General features: G+C 34.9%; 1 long non-coding RNA gene across 1 annotated transcript; it reads right to left on the bottom strand.

Annotated features, from left to right (window-relative positions):
• Positions 1 to 364: 364 nt before the first annotated feature.
• On the bottom strand, positions 365 to 27,902 carry LOC113496470. Its single transcript, XR_003400816.1, has 2 exons — positions 27,420 to 27,902; positions 365 to 6,102 (listed from the first exon to the last, which is right to left on the bottom strand). It is a non-coding gene; the product is annotated as an uncharacterized LOC113496470 (long non-coding RNA).

Raw genomic sequence — 27,902 nt, 5'->3', positions numbered from 1 at the left:
CCGCTTCTGATATTTTCTTTCATGATGAATTTCCGAAAAACTGTTTCAGTGCACGTTGGACTGGCGTTAATGAATCTTCCGTAAAAATAGGCTAATGAAAACCCAATTTGTAACAGACATTAGAGACCCATCAAATTTATTACCGTTGCAATTTTAGCTTTACCTCGATGTTACTTTTCATCAATTGTTTTCGTAGCGCCAACAAAAACACCTCATCGGCAAAATTTCAACCGTTTTACTATGCCGGTTTATGAGATATGGGTTGCAAGCCAGACACAGCTTTGGCCGCGAAGCCCCAGAAGTATTGCTCCGTTTTTACAATTTGAGTATGGATCCCTCAAAATTTAGGTAAAATTGTTACACACGGTCAGTTTTCTGGTAGGTAATGTGTAATAAATAAACCTTTTCATATAAATCCCTAACACGTGCCAGTCTTTGATATGAATACTGTGATTCCAAATAAAAATGGAGAACCAATACCTACATAAATTATGATTTCTACATCTCACTGTTTCATGTTTAGAATAAAGAGGCATTACATTTAAATATGGTTCGAAGACGGCGAAACAAACTAGGTTATACCTATTTAGGCAGTTCTAGACTAGAAATAGGCTGATTATATTAAATTTCAGATTCTATACTTTGAAGACTTTGATAGAATATTTATTTAGAAATACAATATTTTTAGGGTCTCGTATTTTTCGACATCTTGAGGTTGAGGTTTCTGTTTGTTGATGACAGTATGCTCTTTCAATGCATGAATTCGATTCCCGCGAACTTAAAATAAACGTCTTAAACATTAAAAAAAATAGAAAGCAAAAATTAGCTTAGCAACTGTCCTCGTCACCGTGTCAGCTGATTAACGACTCCGGTTGACTCCGAAACTAGGCATACCCCGATAAATACGCGAAAGAAAACCGTTATTAAACAAATAACAAACCAACAATCTTTAATACGTACTATTTCAGATTCAGTATTCTAAATACACAGTGAATCAAAACTGCTTTGTATTTCAACGCTAAGAAATAAGTCCCACGCTGACCTAGTGACCAGCGGGCAGCTACAATTTTGTCTTCAACACTACAATCACGAATTCGGTCCATTCTCTTCATATTTGACTTTCAAGTGATTTCGACAAGGTGCTTTTGCGCTTATTTGCAATCGCCTTTTACAAACTGCTGGGAAAATGTACTAAAGAATATTTTTGCATTTGCTTGCCCAGTAGCCAGGAATATTTGTGTTGTTAGCACACGGCAGACGAACACATTTAGACGGAATAAAGCAGGTTATGGTATCTTGGGTTAATATATAAATAGATAGAACAGACCTTTTTAACTTTAACTGTCAGGGTAAAAATCAAGCAAGGTTGATAAAGTGCTTATCTAGTTTTAATTAGGAGACTTAATTTAATACCGATAAAAACATACAAACTTCTTCAAATAAAATGTGCTGAACCAAACTTGAAGGAATTTTAATGGAACCAAATTGAAGCCATAAAAATAAGAATCATCAAAATCTGTTTTTCCAGTCCGAAGTTGTGAGGTAACAAATTGAGATCCTCCTCCTTATTAAAGTCGGTTGAAAAGCAAGTTTATTCACAGACTCTTAAAAATCACAATACCATACTAACTGCAAATAAAATAGAAACGAGCACCTCTATTTATTCAGAAGTCTGTTTTGAAATTGTTTATCAAGTTACCAAATTACTTTAGGGAATCAACAAAGATGAACGAAATAAACAAACGGGCCTTCTGATAATATAAATGAACATCAATGCTAAGGCAAACACAGAAAATCGGTTGAATGATTAATGAATTTCTTTGTTATATTAAGACAATCGGTTATTTGCAATCTAACCTGTGAATGTACCATGAGATCTTGTAGCCAGACCGTCGTGAATGAGGAAGCGAGACGCCAATACGCTCAGTGTATTACGCCATCTCTTTCACAAAGAGACCTCCTGCTATGAAGAACTCGTAGCACAGCCAAGGTTGAAAAGGGTACCTCATAAAGTGGGTACAACAACATTACAAGCCTGTAATGACGGTATTCGGCTATCAGTAAGGTGCAAGATCTTCCTTAAGCAATAAAAATAAATAAAAGAAACAGACATATTACCGTGGAACGATATTTCTTATTTTGCTCTTACACTTACGTGAAGTACAATTCAGTACAAATAAAAGAATAAATACATTATTTTAAGATTTCGTTGAATATTTCACATATTAAGTATTTCTGTTGCCTTTATTTTACAAATTAATTAGAGGTTGAATACCTACAGTTTTACTGTCGCCATGCCTTAAGTACCGGAACCTTAAGTACCGCAAGTCTGACACGCCCTTGACCGGTTTATCTAGATCATTTTAGGTCTTGCTCTTCTTTGTATTTCAATCAAAACTTTTGAATTGCCTCTTTATAAAGAAAGCCTATAGTAACTCAATTTCAGTGTTTTCATATGTTCGAACCTTCGTATGAACGGGAAACACAAAGAATAACATTGATCGAATAAGTGTTTAATCTTCGCCAAAGTTTCCAACGTTACTTGAAGCAAAATATAATAAATTGTTCTCGGGTGGTCAACCCTTAAGTTTAATATTAGTATTGAGGGGTCTAACCTCGGTGAAAGCTGTTAACCCTACATAACCTAGACCCAACAAATAATGTAAGTTCAGACATATAATATCGTAAACCACGCCCGAATATAGAAGGGTGTAAACTTCTAACAAGTTCAGGCATTCTTTTACAAAACACCAAAGAGGTCACAGCTATTTGCAGTTATAGATAAAATTACAGACTTGCAAGAACAAAGATTCGTTGGAACGTGGTTTGAGGTCGGAACCGCAAATTACTTTGAATAAAGATAAGGAAACCCGAGAGCTGTGTTTGGGAACTTTTAAACTGTATACACAAGGGTTCTTAGACACCTAATGTCACCCTTATGGCTTGAATACGTAAACGTTATGTATTTAGGAAATGTAATTGCCGAAATGTTGTTGTGTGATTTTGATGTTAGCTGATTTCGTGTGTCTTGTTGAGTTAAATTGCACGTCAAGGGCGAATTACAGTTGAATAAATGTTAAATGTGACGCGTGTCTAATAAAAACATGTTTGTTGGCCTTGTGAAGGGTATTATTATACGTTCATTGTATTTATTTAATAGTAAAATATTTAACGGTCTGCCGATCATGATTTTCGTGATAGCTTTAGCATACATAATACCTCAATGAATCCCTTTAATTTCGTAGTGAATGCAGCAGAAAGAAATTTATCTACACCGCGTAGCCTGTTAAATAGAAACATGTGTGACAAAGACCCAATGATCAAGCAAGTCAACAAGTTATAATTGTCATAGTTGAAGGGCCGACGCATGCGCAGTACAGAGCACGAAGGCGCCAGCGAGTCGGGGCAAGTCATCTCCCGTCAATAAAGGAAGCCCAATAGCAATCAAGTGGACGCATGCAATCAGCCGCTAATAAATTGTTACAGATTGGTATAAGGTGCTGGGACGGGGTCAACTTATGAAACGACTGCCTTTATTGGACTGCTACAGACGTAATATACGGTTAATTATGATATTTTGTGAGTATTGTTACTATATTATTATAAATATCATGGGTTTGGGTACATGTAATGTACATGACTGCACAGATAGCTGAGTGGTTGAAGCCATCAGTCCAAACCACTGTGCGCTTCGTGTCGCAGGTTTGATCGTAGACGAACAAAGGTTTCTGTGAACCCCGAATTGTCCTAAGTCAGGGTGTCATAGTGTATGTGAATTGAATGTTTGGGAAACCTCCGCGACAAAAGGATTAAATTTTTTAGAGAGAGATTCATGAGCTTTTAGTAATCAATCATAATTCTTGCCTCAATTACCAAAGCCAGGGCCTAACATGATAATGTCAACCATTTAACAGTAAATACCACAAAGCTGTGATAAAAGCCGTACTTTAATTTTAATTTTGAGATAAAAATAACACAACATTTTTGTCAAGATTATAACACAGATTCATACCATAAATAAGAACAATAAAGCGAAGAAATGAGAAAAAATTACAGCTAACAGCATTAAAATAATAGTTTCGCGGCTTAATCTTACGTCTGCTCGTAATACAAACATTATAACTTATGACCGGGGATTAAACGCTCGCTTTGTTTATTACAAGCCCTCTATTGTAAAGCACACATTAAACATTTCGCGGTACGAAATTCGATAATTAATTAAATTATATTACGACCCCACGCAAATCTGCAAAGTATTGATTTTGCCCTCCCACAAATTGGTTCTGCAAATTAAATTGAATAAACTTGAGAGAGGCCAATTGATCTAAAATTAGGGGGAGGCTGTCAAGTTACCGAAGCTATTTCGCCAATAAATATTAATAGCACGTCAATGCGAGATGTCTTTGTCAATGGCGACCGATATTGAAGGAACCTCGTGGACCTCTGAACAAGCGTCAAATTGCTCTCCTGAAGCCTACAATGAACTATCCTTTAGTCATTTGTGTTTTTGATCACTTGAACGATACATCATTTCGATATTTCGTAAATAAAACCACCATCGATCATAACTGTACCCTCTTCGAATGTAAAATCGCCTACTGAATATTCTAGATGAGCAATGAAATTTCATTAATGTATTCGTTGAATGCAGCCTTGATTGTTATTAATGTATTTCATTTCTCACAATTAACAAACGACGTAGTCATAACAAAAGGTACCTACATCTGCAGTGACTGGACTGTAGTGTGTAGAGTATATGGCATAGTGTATGGTAATAATTAATCACCTCAAATGCACGCCACCGTGATTTGTTTGGACATGACGTCACAGCTTGGTAAACAAACTCGCGCTGGACAGATACGCTTGATATTCTATTACAATTCTAGTTATTATCAGTCTAAATTGCTTCGTAATTAATCATCGATATAGAGTTCATTTGATGGCCATAAATATTATGGACATATTTGTTTCGATTGAAACTAGTAGAAGAGGTCGAAGTTTAATTATGTACCGACAAAAGCAATGTTTTGAAATGCTTGTTTTAGAACCGATACGTGTTTTTAAAACGTCTAGTTATTTGTATTTTATAATAGCTTTTGTTTTGCAGATCATAATTATTTGATAAGCCCTGCGTATCTATCGGAATCGGTCGAATAGTTTGGGACCAAACTGATTCTTGACTCCGTGTAGGATTGAAACTTGTCGGGAGATGGGTAAACCGTTATTTATATTCCGATAAATATGTGTCTCAAAGGCAATTACACCTGCACTAAGGAATGAAATCCTTGTTTCGAAGGGGGTTTCGCTAAAATTCAAGTTACATGCGTACATGCGCGTAGTGCGACACCCAGTTTCAGAATAATCATTTGTGGATCACACTAATTCTTGTCCTACTCGGTTATTTGTGCATTCGAATATTTTTATTTGTTCGCTGTACCTACTCGTATCATACCAAAATCCCTCATTATAATAAAATAATATTAGCTGATAGTTATAATAATGAGCGCCCTTAATTGCTCTAATGTTCTGTAGTGTTGAATACACTGTTATAGTTACACATTTCTAGCAAATGAATTGCATAGGTACACCTGTTTCGCAGCAAATAAATAATTCACTAGATAAAGAATACTTAAACTGCGCTAAAATAACGTCGATTCTTTACGAGGAATATTAAAGCCGTGGATTAAATCAATTCACGTTTTAGCAACATGTGACGTTATTAGCCCAACTTCCGTAAGTACTACCACATGTGATACATTTTCGCAATTTTCAATAATCGCTTGGTTGTTTTTATCCTGGTTTCTTACAAATTTTTCTAAGAAGCCAAACTCTTTGCTCGGAATTTGGTGACTTGACCTAAATTAATATACGGAAGTCTGTGTCACACGTATTCATCAGGATTGCCTGACTAGTGTTGTACTCAACGAGAGCCGGGGTCGCGAGTTGAACTGATATCTGATTTTCCTATTTTAGACTTACCTTTTTTGCATTCCTCAATTTCTTCATCGGAGTTATCTTCGCAGTCCTTCTCGAGGTCGCACACCCACATGATCGGTATACACTGGCCGTTGGCGCACTGGAACTGCTTCAGGGAGCATATTGCTGAAACAAACACGATACAGAGCATAAGTACAATATCGGGAGTAAGTCAAAGACTAGGCGATACTCCTAAATCTAGATCTCTTACTCGTAACAGTGTTTTAATTTGCGCTCTTCCTTCATACAATCAGCCAAAGATTGCTGTCTTTTTATCGCAGTTATTAAAACATTAATTTATTACTATTCCTGCTGTCAAATGTCATTTGTCTTCGATTACCTAACGACTGTTTTACGTCATAATTATAATAAACGTCGGTTTTATAAGTGACATTCCTCTTAATTCATTGAAAGTCATTTTTCCTAATTTTAAATGCACAAAGATTGATGTATGTAACTATTGTTCAACGTAATTCGTACTCGGTGTCCTAAAGTAATACATTATTTGATTTTTGATTAATGCTATCCTTATCTTGTTGTATCAGTTCAACATTAGAATGAAAGTGACAGAAATACTGCCAAATGGCTTTGTAGGCAGTCAAAACTTTTTCGTCAAGTGTAACAGCGAAAAAGTTTCAGTTATTTATGAAGTTGGTTTGTTTAGCTGTATGACTTATTATGACGTCCTATTTACTAATACGGGCCGAACATTTAGAAGTTGTGTTTTCTGCTCCATCACGGTATAAGCTTAAAGGCTTTGGATAAAGTTTCGTACTGTAGACGGAATACTATGTTGGCTTAACGAACTTTTTATCTCCATGAACTAAAAGCTTTTGTGTTGCTATTCTACATATAATCTTGAATTAATATTTAATTTTGTTTTTAATATGAATATTAAACACAGATTATTTTTCTTATATTTCGCAAGTTGTATATTTTTATATTACATTATCTTATTGCGATCACAAAATAGATAAATCAATTATTATGTAAATGTTCTTTTGTTTGTCGCTTCACTTGCATAGAATTGCCATTCAAATACTTTTAGGTTTCCACGAATATTCAAAATGAATGGATTTTGGAGATTTATCAAGGCCAACGAATAAGAATCCATAGTATAATTTTGTTGAAAATTAGAGTTAATTTGTTATCCGATATTAAGAGGTACTGGTCCGATTCCTGAACTCCTTTAAGTGTGTAGATAACCCATTTATTGCTTAAGGCTACACAATTATCAACTATCACGCTATAAATAATAGGAGCAGAGCAGAAATGACAAAAGAAAATAGGGAGAAGATGCGTGCACTCCAAAACTATATAACCGATTTTTAAAACTCTTATCGTCATAACCACGCAAACGAAGTCGCATAACTGCTCCTAATTAATAAAGATATTACTTTCTCCGATCTCACTGGGCCTCAAACCGCGATAGCACTAAACAAAGATCTTTAAGTCCCGGTGACCAAGACAATCATTCCTTGTTCGATTAAACGAAAACAATAAAACATTCAAGTGTAACGATAAGATAACGTAATTGTTGACTAATAGACGGGCTGATAACAAAATGGCGGCAACATTATTTATTACACGACGGTAATTAATTTAATACGACGTAAGTATTATAAATACTCCGTTGATTAACTAGATAGTGCGAATTTAAAGCTTTACTGATTGAAATTCCCTTTAATCCAAGTGTGAATAACGCCAAATATAAGATTGCAAAATAAATCATGGTTAGATAAGGCGATATAGTTGATTAGATTAGTTGGTGTTTTTATGAATCAGTTGCAAAAACAAGTTGAGAGGAAAATTTATAGAGAATTACTGCGATGTTCGTTTATCGATGTTAGCCATACGTACACAGTAACAGACTAGCTGTTGCCCGCAAACCCGCCCGCTACCAATTGAAATTGATTCCACAGGAACATAAAATCGGAATACAAATACGTATATGTGTTAATCCTAGTTATAAATTACCTGTTCGTGAAAGAGGAACAAAACCTCCATACAAACAAACTTTCGCGCTTGTAATATTATACAAGCAGGATAGAATATAAATTTTATAACGAGTCACAAACCGAAAAAACGAGAAAATGTTTAGACGACGTAGAGTAACATTCTCAAATAATTGGTACGAAAGTAATAGCTATAGTAATCATTATAGATTCGACTCCGAACACAGGATACTACTAATATTATACTATAACAAACGATACGAAATATCAATATATAACACAAAAAGTATTTTTGCTAACATCACAATTATCTGTTAGTATAAAAAGATACATTCATAACAGCGGAACGCCCTCTTGTATTCAAGATACATGCAGGAAAATGGCCTATTATAACTTAACATATAACTCTAACAGCTATATTTGTATTATGTATGTTTCTTTGTATATTTCCATGATATTAGACGGTCTTTAATATCGTGGTGGGCTTGCGGTTCTATACAATGTAGGGATTTGTATGTACGATCTTCAGGTTCCATTCTGACTAAGGCAAATAGTAGTGTGACTTTCAAAGTTACTTTATTTGCTTTCTTAATTATTCTAGGACTCCTCTGAAGAAGGGTGAAGGAAAAATATCGTGACAAAATCTGGTTTTCAAATATTGATACCTAAATTGGCAAGCCACAGTAAGCTAGAGTTGTGATCAAACGTTTTGTAGGTATCGCTTGATTTTAAGCGATATCTAGAAAACGTAATTTAGAAATATAAAACAATGAAATAGTCGACTCCAGCTAGCTTAAAAAAATATATATGTAAAACTGAAGACGTCTATCCTATTTGCAGAATAAATGTTTTCATTTCATTTAATTTCAAATGATTAACAATTATAGAAACCAAGCTAGACATAGTAAGCTCAGGGCGCCACCCAAACATGTACTAATTTAATTCAAAACAGTCCCGCCATTTAGGAACCTTCACTAGAATTATATGACAAATATAAGGATAAACAATCTTTATAAGTCCGTTATATAATGGTTGGAATCACGCGGTCAATACAATCGGGCTATCTTCGTTGTCCGCTAGTTGATTTATGCTGTAATATTTTCGAGAAGCGAAACCGTTCCATAGTCCCGTACATTTCACGGTATATTCCAATCAATGATTTACATACGTGGTACTTATTGATTTATAGCGAAACAGCAGATTGCATCATTCGATATATATTTTTAACAAAAGGCTCTTTTATTGATGTGATGTTGTTAAAATAAATGGTCCTGTTTTTAACCTCTGCTAAAGTCCGGGTTTCTGATCTATTGTAAAAAATACAACATATTTTTTTTAATCTTTTGTATGCTGCCAGTACTTTTATTATATTATGTTTTCTTTTTCTCTTTATAAAATGTGCATTATTATTCAGTCTCGAGCCCCCGTAGACCACAGACTTTTTATCGGCCGATAGTTTGGTCGGGCTCTTAAACAGTACGCAGATGTAAGCAAGTGCGCACACTATGACGATTTGGTATCGGCCATAGAAATCTAAATAACAAGTATTATTTAGATTTCTATGGTATCGGCCGATAAACAAGTTTGATGGGCTTCCCGATTTAATTCAAACTAAACTGTCGGCAAACCATCGGCCGACAGTATAATCAGTATTGGCTCCCTACCACACGCGCACACATGACGATTTTTTAGTCGGCCGACTAAGCCATAAAACATATTTGAGGGCTTTAATAAATTCCAATAGTTCCCAGATTATATTTACACAATTACAGTTATACTGTGCTGTGCAGTAACATTTTTTTTGCAACTTTCCTTTTAATAATCTATCACTGTGGATGGGATGCACTCTCGATTTCTTTTTGTAATTCTTCTCCTTCGTTGAATAAGAGCTATAATAACATTTCTCGAAACTTTTATTATACGACCGCTCACTTCAAAATATGTTTACTAATTGAGCGATTAAGTCAGAGCAATAGGCCGACTGTTGTAAATGGTCTGCGCACTCACTACCAACTCGACTATTTATTTGGTACAGTGTGCGCGCTAGCAACCCAACCCGACCAAACTATCGGCCGACTAAAAGTCTGCAGTCTGCGGGCTCTCTCAAGGACATCAAATCCTTTTTCTATGTATATTTTAGCAGAGTTAATTAATTTGCTGTACTGTAGTAATTACTTAGGTGCCCCTTTCATGTGTACCTACGCAACTTAATTTTAACAAGCTCATAATTAGGTACTATAATGCTTCTCTACATACATATTACGTATTTATTAAAATTACTTCAAAATATGTAGGTAGAATTAAAGATTCTTGATTTTTTTTTGATGTACTAATCGTTAAAAGTAATCTGCGAAATATACAATATTTTCTAAGAAACTCTACCTCACTTAATACTAATAATCATATTCAGAAGGCTTTCATCTCCACATAAAATAATTTAACATTACATTAACAAGAATTTCAAGCTTCAAAATTAAAACCATATCACACACATACATAGTAAATACATGAGAGACGAAATGCGTTAAATTTTAATGGCATATGTAATATCATAGAGTCAAAGTGGGCTGAAAGGGGACTCTAATTTAATTTCATTACTTTAGGCAAAGGGTTGTTATAGTAAAAGCGAGCCGTGTGGCCGCTTGTGAAGCAGGCGTACTCGCTCTGACATTCAATCTGAATGGAGAGCTCTCGTGTCTGTCCCATTGAGAACAAATCGCTCGACTAGGGGGACCGGTCCGACAAATTCGTACATTACGGGGAACGCTCCATGTTGTTTTAGGGAACAAATTCTGCCCAATAGCTTTCAATCTGCGCGATGCGAGCGACAGTTCGATTGTCCAGTTTTAATGAAATGATTCTGTTAAAACCTGTATGTAATTATACTTTTTAAGGCGACTGAGAGGCGATTTTTGTAAACAGCCAAGCATAAGATGTTTTAAATTTAGAATTCTTCTTTGAGCCGTGAATAATAACTATTTTATTTATATTTAAGCACACTCAGTTGCCACTCAGAAGTTTAGACATAGCTAGAATCAGGAAATTGGATCAGGAATAATATTATGTTTTGTTTTGTTTACACACACGTGTAGTTTATATTATTTTGCAAAACATCTATGAATATACTTAGCTTATAAACATACCTGATACTTAATACATTGCTACTAACTACTAATGGAAATGTTTCATTTTTAAATTAACTAGACGGAAAATTTCGCAACAGCTGAAATGTTCCACAACAAGTTATTTACGTTATTGTACCACAACCATTTAGTAAAGCTCATCAAATTATTACATGTACTCCAACAATAGAACAACACTGTACAGGCCGTCATTTGTCTAAATCGCGTCGCTTCATTCATTTACCTTAATATCCCTTCTAATCATGTACTAAAATTACCTGCATGACCGCTTAAATTCGATACTGAAATTAAACCTTATTTAGTAGCAATTGGATTTATATTGGAATATCCCAATTAGAATTTACTGCATTTGAAACTTGTGACCTCCAACTAGAACTAATACATTTATTTGTTATTCGATTTGACTCTCGGTTGAGACAAGGGTTTTTCGCAATGTTAGGTTTGGTCCCTTCTGTCCCTATTTCTAGTGTCCATTCAATTATCCCTTTCCTTTGGGACTCTTTAACGCTAGTATTTTAAGTTTATTTTTTTAGTCAATCAGACAAAGGGTTCGATTCATGCGCGGAATATGTAATCTTCCAACGTAATCATAAAAAAAATCCGTTCCGAGAAATCTCATTTTGTTCTGCTTTTCAGTTTATATAAAAGTGTTTGCTTCATTTTGTTCCAAATTTATCAGTGTCTAGTTAATATTTGCTTGTAAAATAATAACTGAAACAAAGAATTTCAACTTCAAAACCACTTATTAAATTCTATTCCCCAAAACTTTTCGTAGGTTAATTAAGTATGATAGTAACCTAAGAAATTTTTCAGTTATTATTTGGGTTCATTTAAGGCGTATTTTCAGTCCTACTCGGCGGAGAATTTCGACGGGCTTAAATTGTTTTAATTAAAAAACTAAGGAAAGACTGAAGAGGTGGGCAATTCGGCAATTCTTAATTATTTTCTCGGTACCATTTTATCAAATTATAATAGAATAAACCTCTTATTAGAGTGATAAAATAGAACGTTATTTTAGTTGGTGGAATGTACTTTAAAACAAAAGATGGACTAGACAGTGGCAAATATGTGGGTGACATAAGCGTGACTTGGTTTACTGTCTAAAGTTTTGAAGTAATTTATCTCGGTTTTACCCCAGTTTCTGAAGTTGAGAGCAGTTCCCCTAAACAAGTGATACTTCAACAAGTATTTATGATGGAAAAATTACTTATTTGAAGAGAATTGACATTATTTTGTTTCACTCCATGGATCAGAGTTAAGAGAAACATCGAATGGGTCTAAAGTGTACTAAATACATAGAATTAAACACATAAAATTAAATTGAGGATGATAAACAGTTTTAAAATCTACGACGTAACGTCAAGCGTGAGTTCTATTCACTCTTTTTTTTTTTTTTTTTTTTTTTTTTTTTTTTTTTTTTTTTTTTTTTTTTTTTTTTTTTTACACACGGTTATCTGATCCCAAGCTAAGCAGAGCTTGTGTTATGGTAACCAGACAACTGATAAACTTACTTATATATTTCTAAATACATACATAATATAGATAAATTACACCCAGACACAGAACAAATGATCGTGCTCATCACACAAACATTTCTTCTGGGTGGGAATCGAACCCACGACCTCCGATATAGCAGTCAGGGTCACTAACCACTAGACCAACAGGCCAGTCAAACTCTAAAATGATCAATTAAAGTTTTCGGCCTTGCAGGCAATGAAAAATATGTATCCAATATTATATTAATACCTATTCATTAAACCACCGAAGTGATAAAAAAATCCTCCTCTGGAATGCCTCTTTGTACAGATTCAGTAGTTTTATGACAGAACCTTCATATTCTAATTTCGTAACAATTCTGACAACCAGACTATGGAATATTGTGTTACCCATTAAAATGGGTTATGGAGGTCAGAAAGGCAGTAGCTATACGTAATGCAGTATTCCTGGTAAATCCGACAGACTGGAAACTGGCTCCCACGTTTTCGGGAAAATAATAATTTGAAGATACTCCCTCGTCATGTACAAACATTCAAATACTGAGTAACGTAACTCACGGCAAATTCAAGGAATCAGAAAGATTCTTCGAATATTTAAATTGCTATCTTATAGCAATATCGGGCTATTACAAAAACAATATACGAAAAACTTCCTAAAACTCTATAAATGAACATTAGTCAGAAAATAAAGGTTTATTGGCGTAAACAAAAGTAATTTTGGTAGTGTTTTGGGCGCGGTCGACCAATGGCCACGAGGTAGCTGTTAGACTACGGTCGCGGCGGTCGACTGCCCGGGGACGGTGTCCCACAGTGTTTGGTACGTGCGTAGCTTGCGCTGGTGCGCACGTACCCCACGCACCCCTCTGTGCGTAAACTAGAGAAACCAATTGAAGAGGGTACCGAGGTACCGAGGTGCGACGTCATACACCCCACGTCTCTACTAGAGGATTTTGAAGAAAACGCCAATAAAATCTTCCAAAAAACGGCTCGGAGATTCGCCAATAATTCTTGAGTGATGTCTAGTGTGTCTCGTTCCGAAGCTGAGCTGCGACTGAATTGCGACGGAAAGCCCCGCTGCTTTTATACAGCGAGACTTTACCGCCGTGTGCGCCACTCCAATACGAATCTTATTAGTTTTATTTTTAACTTTGGCGAACCTCTTAAACCTTTATTTATTCATAAAATTGACATCTGATGTACAATATTACAGTTTGTTATCACATAATATAGTTAGTTACATTTAAATAATACCTTTTAAAGGACTTAACTACTTACATTTATTATTTATCGACCCAGAAACACCAAAATACCGGCCGTCTTATTGGAGTCATTTACACATTTGTTCATAACTTTTTACTCCGACGGCCGATCTTCAAAATTCCAACGGATTTGGCGTTTCTGGGCGATTTCCAATAAGATATTCACCCTTACATTTAAAAACAACTTAAAGTAAAAAACGTCAATTTTACAATTCTTATTACGTAACCATTAACTTTCATAGTTCAACAATTTTACACTTAATAACTTTAAAAATGGACACAAATGTGACAATAGTCTATGATAACGTAAATAACAACAATTAGAAATATAAACAATAATAAAAATATGTAAAATCCTATTTCTAATTCACTATATGTCTGTGGGGCCGTGGTTATTCGTGTTACCCTGAATTACCCACTAAACTTGAGCTGCATACTTGCACCCTAGCGGCCCCTCATTGCTTTACTAAGACTACAGCTGATTTTCTTCTATCGCCGACGCGTCGCGCCGCGACTCGCGCCTCTCGGACAAACTACCTACGCGCGAAACGTCATATAGGTAACTAGCTGTTGCCCGCGACTTCGTCCGCGTGGTTAGAAGATATAAGTTAGGAATTTTTGAACGAAAGCCCTCGAAGATTAATATTTTTCCCCGTATTTGCCACATTTTCCATTAAATCTTCGCTCCTATTAGTTGCAGCGTAATTTTATATACCTAGCCTAAAACCTTCCTCGATTATTGGTCTATTGAACACAAAATGAGATCAAATTTTTTAGATGAAATTATTTATAATAATTTAAAAAAAAAATCGAATACAATTTTTTTTTCATTTTTTGCATTTTCTGAGAAGATTTGACGGGTGAATTTTCGATTTTAAATTAGAGTGTTTTTTTATATTAATTCAAAATAAGGTGAAAAAATAAATATTTTTAATCAAATAAATTACAGCGTATTTGGGACACAAAAAAGTAAGTTTTCACCAAATTTCGTTACAAAAATAAATTTTTGTAAAAGATAAAAATAAAAAACCACAATCTTGGTTTTTTAGATTTTTCACATAAATTTTGAGGTTATGTGAAAAAAATGTAAACACAAAAGTTTTAGATCTTTTTCTTTTAGAACTTTGCCATTTGACTTTTTTCGATACGAATTTTAGTTTTGCCGGAAATCGATAAAAACCGTTTTTTACTCTTCAAACGTCACTCCCACCCCCTTCCCGACCTCAGATCACCCGTAAATTATTTTTTCTTTCATTTTTATAATATTCCCCTCCTTTTCTAATGGGTTTCATCCTACTATTTTTTTTTTTTGGTTTTAAAAATTATCGACCCTGGTCTACAAGTATAGACACGAAAAATATATATCACAACGTTGGAAAAGTGCGACAAGCAAAATTAAACTGTAAGATCATATCCACAATGATTTTTATTCCATGTTTACAAGTCGCTCGGTAAATGCAACAATGGCGCCGCTGGGCGGTAAGATGTCACGTGCGCTCGTGGTTATACTATTTTCAAACTAATGTCTATGATAAAGAGTGCATATTGCATTGTCTTAGGTTGGAGTGGGTTACCCTGTTACAGTGTTACAGGGTAGTAAAGGGTAACCTGTTCGGAACAGGGTTACAGTAATCCGTTCGAAGGTGTAACATATGTCATAGGGTTTTTTCTTGAAGCGCTTAAAAAAACCCCTTCAAAAACCCTTTCAATGAGTATCCGGCCGGTCCCTGGTGACAAATTTCTGGTAGGAGACACCTTTATTTAATAACACCAAACATTTATCTTCTTTCAAACGCAATAGAATAACGTGTAACGTAGATTTACGCGATATGAAATGATACTAGGCGAGTGACAGCTGTGATAAATGAAAATCACACTATGATTTTAGCTTTAATATTCATAGGTAAGGTAGGTAAGTAGGTTCGTTATCAAACAAACATCGTGTAAGATAGTTCTTTAATAGTCGTGTTTTAAAAAGAAAGAAATTGCTATCAGTGAATATACTAAGAAATAACCTGAACAATTATGTTGTAATATATCAAATATGGCCTCCGTAGAATTAGAAACTCCTTGAATATTCAGTTCAACGTTCCATCTGTTTCGTTAGTATTTGGAATAGACCTTGAAACTTATTGAAGGGTGCGTCGTTCAGCAATAACACTTCAGTTTCACGATAGTAACAAAAAAAGCACATGTCTGATCCCTTCATTTTACCGTTTTTCCTTAACTATCTCAAAAATCCTAACAAGCTCATTATCCATTAGGTTCTTAATGTTTGTTATTTTGTCTAATATTTGAGATGTTTCATAGCATCAATTAAAGAACAATATTTTATCTTCGGATTATTCCTAGAATAAGTCCCAATTTAGCACAATGATAGGGAGAAACGTTAATTATTATTCAATATTCTATAGTACCAAAGACTCATTTATTTCGTAGAAAAGCGAGTAACACAAACACAATTTATTTCGCATTACTATCTAACGGGAATATATCTTAAAATAGCTAAGTTTTAGGAAAATCGGTCGAAACAACGGCCATATGTAGAGTGTCCATCAATTCGGTCTATTTTACGATCTGCCCGACACACGTCACAATCGGCTGTCTCTGACCCGGCGTGTCATTCACCTCAACAGCGTATTGTTTCATAATGGCTATATCGTGTTACCATAGTTACCACTTAGAAGACAAGGCTATGGATTACAGGCAGCTTGTAAAAATAAAATTCTTTTTTTTCTTTTATGTCCAAATTTGACACTGAAACCAGCCAGTGTCGTAGTGTAATTATTGTGAGAAATTGTCTTTAAAAACAAAGTACGATCTTATAAAGTTTGAGTTGTTCGCCCTTCACAAGATATTTAAAGACTTGATTCTTTGACAAACCAAACGCTGTTATTCAAATAGCCGTGTTTACTCGTCTTATCTTGTTTGAGATGAAATCATCGTACAAACTTTTTTAATTCGCCGACGTTAAAATCATATAGGCACTGCGCAAAATAATCGGATATCACGCTCTTGTCTATCAAATACAAATTGACGTACTATAATAAATTAATGTCATTTTTATCGTATAAATTATATTTCCCTATTTAAAATGTGTCTAATGAAGGAAATACAAAATTAAATCATTTATACCTAAATACAAAGCAAATATGTGATTGAAAACCCCGCTACACAAGGAATGAAATCCTTAATGCGATGTTTCCTTAGTGGTTTTTAAAAAAAAAAAAAAAAATACAATTAAACATCATTTTTGAGGAGAAAAAAACTGAATTGACGTCTTAAAATTAAAAAAAACCTACTAAATATTAACTGACAAACGGTACACAAAGCACAACAAATACGTTTTGTTTCCTTGACTGAACGACGGTTAATCTGTTACCTGAGACACCAGCGTAAGAGGATTATGTCGGGTGATCCAGTAGCATTCACCTAAATGTAATTATACAATTCCTGCAAAAAAGAAACTGGGAAAATTATACCACTAGTGGATCATAGATGTAAAGATGTGATTTGAAAACGATTCTTTTTTCAAGAAACATATTCTAATTATACAAAGAGGAAGAGCAACGTAATGGGTAATTTTGTATAATAATATTTGCTATTAATAAGTTTCCGGGTTTCAATTTGTTTTGCAGAAATATTTTGATTAGCTGAGTTTTTCAATGATTTCAAGAAACATCCTTTGCCAGAAATCAATTGGAAAGCTAGCAGTCATCTTAAATACTCTTTAAACGTAGCAAATACAATCTAAAAGAATGTGCAACATTTTTGTAGTTTCCACTAGCTTAAAAAAAGGCAACATCGTTGTACAAGCGAATAAAAGTTTTCATCCATAAGTTTTTAAACAAATTTAAAAACAACAGCCTGCCAAATTCGATGCCCAAAAAAAGGGAAACTGGCGGGCAGCCAAAATGAGGTTAAAAGGAATTGAGGAGAAAAGGAATAAATTGTGTAGCATTTGAGTGACAGAAGAGGTTAGAAGTACATGATATCGATAAGCAGGCGATACTGTGGCCGATTTAAATCCTAAACTGGATAAATGCTCGTCGGCCACTGAGCTGGGTTCCTGCGTTTGAATACAAATGGAGCGTTTATCCCTGAAAGCCAATCTGTATGCAAATTACAGTCCGTTTAACTATTCTCGTTAGTTGCTCATTTTCGGAACGTCTGCATTTTCAGTTTCACTTAAATATAATCCCTTTTATTGTCAAGTGATTGATTTGTTCTTTGTTACGATTCTACATTTAATTAAGCTTGTAATGCAATAATTTGAACATATTTGTTTTCATCTTCCTCTATTCTCATCCACTAGTGGAAGCAACTTAAGAATTCTCAAGATACTAAAGCAAAAATATCTCCAGATCTATTTTCAAAGCTAGCACAGAAAGACAATCTTAACTGCAAGTTAATTCCGTGGAAACGTCGAACATCTAGTTTTAATAACGTCTGAAATCCGGCCTAAAGATTTTGTTCTTAACTTAAGGCGTAACTTTTGCAAACGCCTAGATATTTTAGTGTCTTTCTGGGAAAACTTGTCGTCAACTTTTTCATCCCCTTTTTCCGGTTCCGCTAATGCGCAAACTTTCCTTCAGATACGCCGACACGCCTTGCGAAGTGGCTTGTTCAAAATTTCACGAAAGTCCAAGAAAAAGTAGCTTACTTAACTGTACAGGATTTATAAGTACCCATCGACAGCTTCAAAAATATAATCCCCGAGAAAGAATTACAAAGAAACGTTATTTGGGCTTCGTTTTACTCCTCCGAGAAATTACGCTCCATTCGCCGATGTTATGTATAAAAATACATTATAATCTATAATATAACTAAATATGGGAACTATATAAGCCTTATCCGAAACGAGAGACCGTACTCACAAGCTTTCAACATAATTTCATAAAGGCAACCACAAAGCGTAAGCATCACCATCAAGAATAATCAAATTTTCTCATTGATATCAGAATATAGTCGTATGAATGAAATATAACTACACATCGTTATCCTTTATCACGATGCAGAGAACATAATAGTGCTACAATATGTGTTCGCTTATAACATCAACATTATGTTGTGTATTTGTATATCCTCATCATTGTGTCTGCATCTGTGTTGAACACATTACTTTTTCTATCTCGGTTGTATTAGCAACCAGGGTCTCATTCTCTTTCGACGGCACGAAGCAATTGTAAAAGCATATTATTTTGCAAATCTGTTTCCAGTTTTCAATAAATGGAATGTTGTTAAGTTCAGCATTTTTATTTAAACCCGAAATTAAGGCTTGAAATATGTGGCGTAGTTTTGTGGAGAACTTTTCAACCGCGCTATAGAACGAACTATACACATATTTCATCCATACTCTTTGCAACATTTACATTTTCCATCGAACTTGTGGCTTTGTTAAAAAACTGGATCCAAGAATTATTATTTCAAAGATTTCAGAACTACAGAAATTATAATGAAAGCCACTAGAGCATCTCTCTGAATCGGCCTAATTGAGAACAAGCCGAGAGAAATCTAGTATGAGTTGGCTCATTAGTGAGTATGAATAACTTGTTCAGAACTTTATTAACTATAGTTCTGAAACGACCTTACAAAGTCATCACAGAGCATTGTAACAACAAGTTTGTGTTAAAGGAGCTAACAACCCACAAAGACTGGAGTTTAAACAAGCTCTCGAAGTGTGTAAAACCATCTGTTTAAGAGGTCTCAGCAAGATTTCAATTGTTCTCATTGATTTATTTAAATTGAAGATCTGGAACTATGATGGTGTAATGAAACTATTTGATACTAGGAACTATTTACAGCGCGCAATCGAGTATATCTCGTGGTAATTTTATGCGCCAAATATGTTGTGTTGACTACACAGCCAAATTATTCACATCTAAACATATTGCAAATGTTGTCTTCAAAAAAGTAAACAGACAAGTACTTGCGTACTTAAATATGTCTATCCTTCACCTAACTACCGATAAGTTTAGTATAATGAATATAATCAGAGAAACTCTCCACAGACCATTAAAAGGACCGCTGTCGATTGCGGGAAAATAAAGAAGAGAAAATCCTTTATCAATTTTTAAAAACCTTTTACAGATACAAGCCACGTGCAACAAAAATAAACCATTGATCGGAAATGTACTGGACATTCGAGTCGGGCCGCAATTAATACATGATTGGAACCAAATCGTCTCCTTAGAATTAAATGGCTTTAACTACTTTAATATCCAAACAAAAACTAGAACTTATTCCGAAAGAAAAAGGTTTAAATTCTAATGTAGGATTTGGAGACAGCTTCCGATCTAACCCCTGTTATAGAACCGTCTATGTGTATCATCGACATAGCAAAGGGCAGCGGCAGTGAAGCTTAATGACAACGGACCAATACAGAATCGAGGTCAACGTTAAGTGTCGCATTGGACTTGGCACGGACCCTTAATTGAGCGGTTATCGTATGGTCAGAAACGGAACGTCAAATAATATGAATGATAATGTCGTGGAAGCCACATTAGATGCGATGCCTACGACTGTTAGCAAAAACAAAAGCCGAATGAGGAAATAACATTTTTGGAAAAACCGATCAACTGCGAGTCGCTCTCGTAGCCACAAATGTATTTTTACTCAACTTTGTTACTCATCTGGACCATTGTTTTTAGGTTTGTTGTTACAACGGTAACAGACATGCATCGCCTGTAAATTTGAAAAGTCTAGCTATCACAGTTCATGAGATAACGCATTTTTGCAGGCCGACGGATGGATAAACCGGTCAAGTCCCTTACCGGACATATTTCGGTATAGAAGCCTATGACAGGATTTCAGAAGCATATGAAACCACTTTACTAGTCTACTGGGTAGCGTGGATAGCCGACATTTAAGATATAATGTTTCAAAAGCAGGCTCCAAGATCCTTTTCGTAGTAAATCTATACTATTATATAAAGCTGAAGAGTTTGTTTGTTTGAATGCGTTAGTCTCAGGAACTACTAGTCCAAATCGAAAAAATATTTTTGTGTTGAATAGACCATTCATTGAGGAAGGTTATGGGCTATATATCATCACGCTGCTACTAATAGGAGCGAAGATACAATGGAAAATGTGAAAAAAATAGGGCAGGTATAAATCATAACTTATATCTTCTACCCACGCGGACGAAGTCGCGGGCAACAGCTAGTGTTAATATAAATTGGTATTTACTCTATCACAAATATTAAAAAGTTGATTCGGTAGATCACAATAATGAAAATATAGGTATATAAAACCGAATTACAAAATACGCTAACTACGTCAATGAAATGCCAAGGTACATGAATTCCAAGAAATGTGCGATGCAATTACATAATGTAATTATCATATAAAGAAAATAAACCACTAAACAAATATACAGAAACAGTTATCTAGGAAACACGATTCTCACACACTAGAAGTGATAATTATGACATGCTTTATAATATACACGAGGGTACGTAATTTTCTAGCTAGGCTATGTACTGAGTGAAGCGAGTTCTGGTTTATAGGTGATGAGGGAAGGAAGACATGAAATAATTAAGCAAAAGGCTTTGCAAAGCAGTCACTAATTAGCTGGAAAAACACAAAATGTTAGTACTGCAGAAAGCGTTTTAAATTTTTAATCAGCCAGGTCTAGATTTTATTCCCTGGAAGAATTTGACCGGACTTCCTGAAATGAGCTCTAATCTCTCAAAATTCGTTGTTTTATTTTATTGAAAGACATTTTAGAGTTATTAAAGTTGAAAATTACTATGAAGATATAATTCAATTTGTATTCAACAGAGAATTTCCCCTAACACAAGTGTATAGAACAAATCACAACAAGAAGTAGCAGCACATGTGCTTAACAAAACTAGTACAGATACAACTTGCTTGCAATTAATGGAAGAGTTGAGTAGGTTTGGGACTAACTTGGATACAACTACGAGTATATTCAAGCTGTTCACTTAGTCAGGAAATTTATTAAACGTAGTATATTAATATTTGTCTGAATCTTAAATTAACAACGGAATAGATTGTTTTTTAGAAATTAAGTTGAACAGTTGAAATTTCTTCAAAAAAATACAGTTAAATTTAAAAACTATGGACAGTTAGGGTTTTTTGTTACACTCATACTATTAAGAATTTTCTTTAGCAAGTAATTTTAAGGGAATTGGTAATGGCTTCTATCCTATATATATTCTATACTATCCGACTATTTTTGGTATGACACTTTTTAGGAACGTAATATTAGTAAAATGTTAGAAATTTTACTTAGGTATGTGGAGGCCCAAAAGGAACAGTAAATGTTACAAGCAATTATGTTGTCGGACTTCAAATAACATTTTTGAATCCTTTGTAAGGAATTAATTTCAGAAGGACTTCGAAAAAGGTTGATCGAAAAATAACAATGTGTTCCGTTTTCGATGGCCATTTCTTTGCAAACTAGGTCAAATGGAGAACCCACACCAACTACGAGTATTTTGCATTTCTTGTTTATTCTACAAAAATAAAAATCTAGCTTAGTTTGCAACAGTACGTTTTCGAACAAATGTGTATGAATTGAAGACAATTGTTTAGTAAGAAAACAACAAGGAAATAAAACTGACAAATCAGCAAACGTCCTATTTGCTTAATTGTTACCTAAAAAGAAAAGGTCGGGTACGTCATACAAACTCGATGGTATCCTAAATTTATCTGAAGCATGATGAGCTGAAACGTAATATTTCCTTTAACCCTTTAACCCTACGCTAATCCACACACCTGTAATTAAGGTCGCCGAACAAAATTTCATTCATCATCGTTGTAAAAATTAGGACGCCTTATCGCGATCATCAATCATTAGATTAAATTGATTTGATTCATTTGAACGTTAAATAAGGAAAGCCTTCCCATTTAAAATAGGTTTTACGGTATCGTGTGAAACTCTTTGGTGAATTTGTCGGACCAGAGCGTCGGTACGCAGTCGCTAAAATAACCAATTTGGGGACCCTCATCGTGCGTCACGAAGTAATGGATGGCTGTGGGTTCACTGTTGCGGTGATATTGGACGGGGAAAAATTATATTTTGCTATTACCAAGAAATTCTGTGTAGCTGTTACTTGTAAGGAAGTACCGGCTAATACCGTATGAGGAGCGGCGTTCAAGATGAAGATGTAGGATTTTTTTACCATTAAATCTCCGTGATTGTTAAGTTTATAGTTTTCGTGTTAGTAATTCAGAAAACCAATTAAACTTCCTAGAAAATGTTCCGCCAAAAACGTATTACGTACAACATCTGTTCAAACCTATTAATAGCTCTAATATGATCAAATATGAATGCGTACCGAAATTGGAAGCATTACTAATGAAACATCTACCAACGGAAGCTTAATGCAGAAACAAAACAATTACGTCATTTTGAAACAGTCACAAAAACATATTGTTGAACATATTGTTGAGTCTACGATTAAAGACCTGTCTTTAATCGTAGAACAGAGAAACTCTTAGCTTTTTATATTTGAAGAAGAATTACATTATTCTTCTTCAAATACAAAAAAGCCAACAGTTTTGTAAGTGCTTGCTTCATCCATTACACAGTCCCTTGGAGGATACCTGTCTTATACAACCGTTGTACCATTTTTCTTAGCTCAAATACATCTTATCTTATCTTGCCGACAAATAAAATTATTTGGATTTATTTCCAAAGAATTTTCGTAAACACTTCTTGCTTCAAACTCTTCCTTATATATTTCCCATTTGATTGTCATAAGATTTTCTATAAAATATTAATACTAGCAGTAGCTCGCTAGAATTTTACCATTAGAGTTGCACATTAGTATACTTTTTTTTCATTTATTCACACCATCTTTATCAATGGTGCCAAGCGAGGTTTTAATAAGTAGATTTTTTTGGACCACTATAATTTTGACTCTATTTTCGACATTACTGTCTACTATAATAACATTATCTATCTGTTTCATCCATATTCAAGGTGAGGCATTTAAAATTTTCAGATGTTATCAGACCTTGTTGATAACTTTCTTAGAATGTCACGAAATTTTTATTCATATGGGTTTTCAAAAATATTCCCAATTTACATATTTAACAGTTAATCGGCATTTTACCAGAGGCGATCTTGTGCTTCTTGTTCCAGAAAACAAATGTTTAAACCTGAAAAAGAATTAGGCCTCCACAGTTTTTATTAAGACGAGGGTATTCTATTACGAATGAGAATTGAAGCGAAAGTCCTTCCCTCATCTAAGAACATCCAAAATAGTTCGTTCCTAACAATCGTCAGCAACGTGCTGCGTTTGCAGATCGTGCCCCTTCATTAAACTCGAAGGCAAAAAGTGGGTTCTTATCTAATCGGCTGTTGTCCCTTCGAGCTTTGCAGCTGGCACCCTCCGCACTGACAATGTACTTGACCCCAATTCTATCTAGGTACTGGACGAATAAATTACAAGAAAAAAAAATGTTCTCGAAATTGGTTTCTTTCTTAGACCTAAAGTAATAAGAATTATTCTATATATTAGTATTAGAAGTAGAGCATACAAACCACATTAAGCGCTTAATTGTTATCGCAAGCATTTTATTACAGAACTACTAAACAATAGAAATTACGTGGACCATCTCGAACGCTCTTGATACCTAATTGACACTATTATTAGAAACAAGTTAAGTTTATTTGCAGCAGTTCGTTCGGAATGTAATAACGTTGCTATAACATAATATTGCTCAGTCACTTTACAGTAACTTCGTTGTCTAGATTTCTTATTCTCTTCTAAGCGTTCAACGGCATCGTTATCCTCATGTTATTTATTTTTAGTTTTCTACGCCATTGTTGCCACATGTTCATTGCATGTGTATAATGTATCTAAACGGCCATCAGCAGAGATTGTGAGGAATAAAATGACAGTGTTAATAGTAAGAATGTCACATTGGACACGGTAAGTGAACTGTAAATCATTGCTTACGAGCTGGGGTTCTCAACGTCACTTTGTATGCATTTTATTGCGCTCAGTGACCAATCAAGTCACGGTCTTGTTATAACCCTCCTGATGTACGATGTCACTCAAGAATACAATCGTAAAAGGCAACAAATAGAGAAAGAAATTCGCGATTTAATAATATGAATGATGAAAAATGCTGATGCATGAATCGTTTAAATGCCTGAAGCTTCCATTATAATGGAATCGAATTCACATAAATATTTGCCTCGATTGACAAATTCTCTGCGTCGGCAGTTTCTCTAATAAAATCTTGCCGAGCACGACAAGTGCGATTCGTTTTCCATTTTTTGATATAATGACACCTCCTCGGGGCTGAAAGCCGGTTTTATAGCCATCACAATGGGATTGTGCTCTTTCATCAGCGAGACTTTTATGGTCGCCGCGTCAGCTGTGCCGCGGCGTGCCAAAATTGAGACAGTGTTACTACTTTCGCTCGACCACCCATTTAGCGGTTGTAACTCCATGTCACATTAACTGACCGCTGTTGCACTGTAAACATGTTCATGATATGCCGTCGGAAGGTTAAATGTACAAAAAATAGTAAACAATGATGCGAAAATATGTTCGGACATTGGCTACCCGCCACAACTACTGAACTTTGTACTGATTCAGGAAACCATAATGTCTACGGCCACTTTCGTCTGTTGGTGGATGTCTATTTTTGGATTCTGGCACTTTTCCACTACAAAATGCATATATCAAGCAGAATGATACAAGGCGTGACGTGCGTAGTAAAGTATTGTTGTAAGTAAGCGTGACATATTCAGATATGTTACATGACTTCACTAAGATAATATCAGCAGAAGTAGATTCTGATATCTCCTCAAATGTCTGATAACATAACAATACATTATGAAGATGACACAAATAATGTCAATAGGAATAGCTCTTAAGCATTCTACTGTATCTGTGATAAACTTTCTGAGATAGTAGGTATTAATTACAAGTTGCATGAACTAGTCGATACATCACTTATGCCCGTCGCGACGGATCAACCGCAAGGCCTTGAGTTGCTTGTTTAAGCACTAACCTTGGCTAAGTATAAACGTTGTTTCGCGTCATGTTAAACCAATAATCGTATATCGTTTTGATACTATTGACGATTTTAATTGTTCTTGAAGAAAACGAGAGTTTGTTCGTTTTTTTCTTCTCAGCATAACTATAATAACTGGTTCTTGGTTAGTTTGTTTCTCGTTCAAACAACAACATTCTCCTCACGCTCAATAATTTATGCTATTATGACGCTCACAAGACTTCCTTAAATTACCATACTGGTAATGACATTCTATTCACCGGTATATTTATCCAGATAATACTAAGAAATAACAAAGTAAATCGGTTTATTCGTGATAAAAATCACTACAATACTGCCGGCTTTAGCCTCAGACAATGGCTGAGAATTAGGCACTAAAGCGATTTTCTAATGAATTATTGTTTTACGTTGGCGTCACAATGACTATTCATCGGAAGACCCTTAAACCGACAGTAGGATTTGGCCGGTACCATTACCACTATAATAAGAAGAAGCACTATAGTATTTTATTGTTATTCATTTGAAAAATTTTCAATTGATGGGCAAAACAGGATCTTAAAGAAATTCGAAAACTATACATACTTTTTTTCGCTACTGACTATGGCAAAAATACTGTAGTAGATGCTTCATATTTTTCATTACTGGATAATAAAAAACCAGTCGAATATACGCAATTCTTCTTAAAATTCAATATGGCCAATTAGGGATCTAAAAAAAATCACACTTTCCCATCCTGAAGCAAAATACTTATAAAGGTTACTTTTTTGTTTGCAAAGAGTTATTATTACTGTAGAAATGTTTAAAAACAAATCAAACATCATTTGTTTGCGTTTTGTCATACGATTGACTCATTATATCTGGCTATAATTCCAACTCATCTGTTCTAGCCATGAAAACAGCTTGCAAACCGCTTCACGACCTTAACTGTTAAAACTGTACAGAGAGTAATTGTAAAAACATGCTAATGCTTAAATCTATACATATTCACATTGAATGTTAATTCAAATATTTGCAATGAAAATAGTGAAGGTAATAAATAATTAGGTCAATTTAAATTTAGGTTTAGTTATTTTTCTATAATATCGACAAAAAAATTGATAAGGATGCATAGTAAGTATAGATATTATAGATAATATAAATGTTTCATGCAATGTACTTCAAATTCTTTCTATAAATGGACGTTGTCATATCATTTTAGCCATCGCAAGCTATGGCGTGACTTTATCACTTGAATCTTATCTTGTTTGTTTGATTTTTTGTTATCTTCGTCTTCCTAAAAAACATAAACATTTAACTGGGTATTAAAAGTCAAGCACGTGTTTACGTCAGGTAGTACCTACGTAACAAACCTGTTTGTGCTATGAATAAGCTAGTTAGCGCATTCACGGAGCAGTAGACAAAAGTGTTCCCAGCTGTTAAAAAGAACGCGCGATCAAACATTTACATAAATACCAAACCGATTTGTTTACTCAACTCGACCACCACTTATTACTTCGCTGTCATACAACCAATTTAAATTCATATTCATTTTTCTTTTGTTTTTTTTCTCGCAATAATAAACAATCAAATAAATAACAAAGTTACTTACATTCGGATACAGTTCCATTGCCTTTCGACGCAAATACTGTCAATGTTTTAACGCTCAAAACACATAATAGAAACCACCACATATTGGCACAAAATTTTGGGGCTGCCCGACGACAGCCCACCAAAAGGAACATTCGTCCTGAAAACTTTCGATTTCGCCAAAATCACTATGAAGCAACACTGCAGGGATAATCCAGAGCCGTGACGGGATTACGTCACATTTATAACACTGTTAACCGTCTTTGAGATAGTAGTCACTGTTATTAATACTGCGAGATACAATATTTTTGTGATTGGTTGGTACGCGAGAATTTTGAGGTTATTTCTACGTGCACTGGTGCGAGCGCGACGGAGAAATGTCGCGCGAGGCAGGTGAGGAGCGCGCTGCGGCGCTCACAGCGGGCCGCTAGATGGCGCCGCCGGCGTCCGACGCGTGACGTACTACGTTTAGTTTCGGCGACCGAACGGCGGCGCTGCGCTGCTG

This window comes from Trichoplusia ni, chromosome 8, assembly GCF_003590095.1.
Source record: "Trichoplusia ni isolate ovarian cell line Hi5 chromosome 8, tn1, whole genome shotgun sequence".
NCBI classification, from domain to species: Eukaryota; Metazoa; Arthropoda; class Insecta; order Lepidoptera; family Noctuidae; genus Trichoplusia; species Trichoplusia ni.
Note: the sequence above shows the minus strand (reverse complement) of the source record. Positions and strands in the feature narration are given on the sequence as shown.